Raw genomic sequence first — 2,848 nt, 5'->3', positions numbered from 1 at the left:
GAAAAATAATAATTTACCTTTTTTAAAAGGATTTTACTTTCCTTATAATTTCATTCAATTTTCTTTCCTCACATTTCTTTTTTATAAAACAAGCCCATAAGGAAAGTAAAATTTATATGGAAATGAAAACATAGAAAATAATTAAATCTTTTTTTTTTCCTTTTCTTTCCTATATAGAAAAGATTTATGAGGAAAATAATAATTTTCCTTTCTTTAAAAATTTTACTTTCCTCGTACTTTCACTTATTTCTATTTTCTCACATTTTCTTTCTATAAAACAAGCCAATAAAGAAAGTAAAATTCCTATGAAAATGAAAATTATTTTTTTTTATTAATCTTTTTTCACATAAAAAAGAAAGGAAAGTGAGTGATTTTTACTTCTTTTCTTTTCTTTCTGTAGGAGAAGATTTGTAAGAAAAATAATAATTTATCTGTTTTAAAAGGATTTTACTTTCCTTATAATTTCATTCAATTTTCTTTCCTCACATTTCTTTTTTATAAAACAAGCCCATAAGGAAAGTAAAATTTATATGGAAATGCAAAAACATAGAAAATAATTAAATCTTTTTTTTTCCTTTTCTTTCCTATGTAGAAAAGATTTATGAGGAAAATAATAATTTTCCTTTCTTTAAAAATTTTACTTTCCTTGTACTTTCACTTATTTCTATTTCCTCACATTTTCTTTCTATAAAACAAGCCAATAAAGAAAGTAAAATTCCTATGAAAATGAAAATTATTTTTTTTTTATTAATCTTTTTCACATAAAAAAGAAAGGAAAGTGAGTGATTTTTACTTCTTTTCTTTTCTTTCTGTACGAAGAAGATTTGTAAGAAAAATAATAATTTATCTTTTTTAAAAGGATTTTACTTTCCTTATAATTTCATTCAATTTTCTTTCCTCACATTTCTTTTTTATAAAACAAGCCCATAAGGAAAGTAAAATTTAAATGAAAATGAAAAAACATAGAAAATAATTAAATCTTTTTTCTTTCCTTTTCTTTCCTATGTAAAAAAGATTTATGAGGAAAATAATAATTTTCCTTTCTTTAAAAATTTTACTTTCCTTGTACTTTTATTTATTTCTATTTCCTCACATTTTCTTTCTATAAAACAAGCCAATAAAGAAAGTAAAATTCCTATGAAAATGAAAATTATTTTTTTTATTAATCTTTTTCACATAAAAAAGAAAGGAAAGTGAGTGATTTTTACTTCTTTTCTTTTCTTTCTGTATGGAGAAGATTTGTAAGAAAAATAATAATTTATCTTTTTTAAAAGGATTTTACTTTCCTTATAATTTCATTCAATTTTCTTTCCTCACATTTCTTTTTTATAAAACAAGCCCATAAGGAAAGTAAAATTTATATGGAAATGCAAAAACATAGAAAATAATTAAATCTTTTTTTTTGCCTTTTCTTTCCTATGTAGAAAAGATTTATGTGGAAAATAATAATTTTCCTTTCTTTAAAAATTTTACTTTCCTTGTACTTTCATTTATTTCTATTTCCTCACATTTTCTTTTTATAAAACAAGCCAATAAAGAAAGCAAAATTCCTATGAAAATGAAAATTATTATTTTTTTATTAATCTTTTTCACATAAAAAAGAAATGAAAGTGAGTGATTTTTACTTCTTTTCTTTTCTTTCTGTAGGAGAAGATTTGTAAGAAAAATAATAATTTACCTTTTTTAAAAGGATTTTACTTTCCTTATAATTTCATTCAATTTTCTTTCCTCACATTTCTTTTTTATAAAACAAGCCCATAAGGAAAGTAAAATTTATATGGAAATGAAAAAACATAGAAAATAATTAAATTTTTTTTTCCCTTTCTTTCCTATGTAGAAATGATTTATGAGGAAAATAATAATTTTCCTTTCTTTAAAAATTTTACTTTCCTTGTACTTTCACTTATTTCTATTTCCTCATATTTTCTTTCTATAAAACAAGCCAATAAAGAAAGTAAAATTCCTATGAAAATGAAAATTATTATTTTTTATTAATCTTTTTCACATAAAAAAGAAAGGAAAGTGAGTGATTTTTACTTCTTTTCTTTTCTTTCTGTAGGAGAAGATTTGTAAGAAAAATAATAATTTATCTGTTGTAAAAAGATTTTACTTTCCTTATAATTTCATTCAATTTTCTTTTCTCACATTTCTTTTTTATAAAACAAGCCCATAAGTAAAGTAAAATTTATATGGAAATGAAAACATAGAAAATAATTAAATCTTTTTTTTTCCTTTTCTTTCCTATGTAGAAAAGATTTATGAGGAAAATAATAATTTTCCTTTCTTTAAAAATTTTACTTTCCTTGTACTTTCACTTATTTCTATTTTCTCACATTTTCTTTCTATAAAACAAGCCAATAAAGAAAGTAAAATTCCTATGAAAATGAAAATTATTATTTTTTTATTAATCTTTTTCACATAAAAAAGAAAGGAAAGTGAGTGATTTTTACTTCTTTTCTTTTCTTTCTGTAGGAGAAGATTTGTAAGAAAAATAATAATTTACCTTTTTTAAAAGGATTTTACTTTCCTTATAATTTCATTCAATTTTCTTTCCTCACATTTCTTTTTTATAAAACAAGCCCATAAGGAAAGTAAAATTTATATGGAAATGAAAAAACATAGAAAATAATTAAATCTTTATTTTTTTTCTTTTCTTTCCTATGTAGAAAGATTTATGAGGAAAATAATAATTTTCCTTTCTTTAAAAATTTTACTTTCCTTGTACTTTCATTTATTTCTATTTCCTCACATTTTCTTTCTATAAAACAAGCAAATAAATAAAGTAAAATTCCTATGAAAATGAAAATTATTATTTTTTTTATTAATCTTTTTCACATAAAAAAGAAAG

The sequence above is a fragment of the Hevea brasiliensis genome, chromosome 6 (genome assembly GCF_030052815.1).
Source record: "Hevea brasiliensis isolate MT/VB/25A 57/8 chromosome 6, ASM3005281v1, whole genome shotgun sequence".
Lineage (NCBI taxonomy): Eukaryota > Viridiplantae > Streptophyta > Magnoliopsida > Malpighiales > Euphorbiaceae > Hevea > Hevea brasiliensis.
This window is presented reverse-complemented; position numbering follows the sequence as displayed.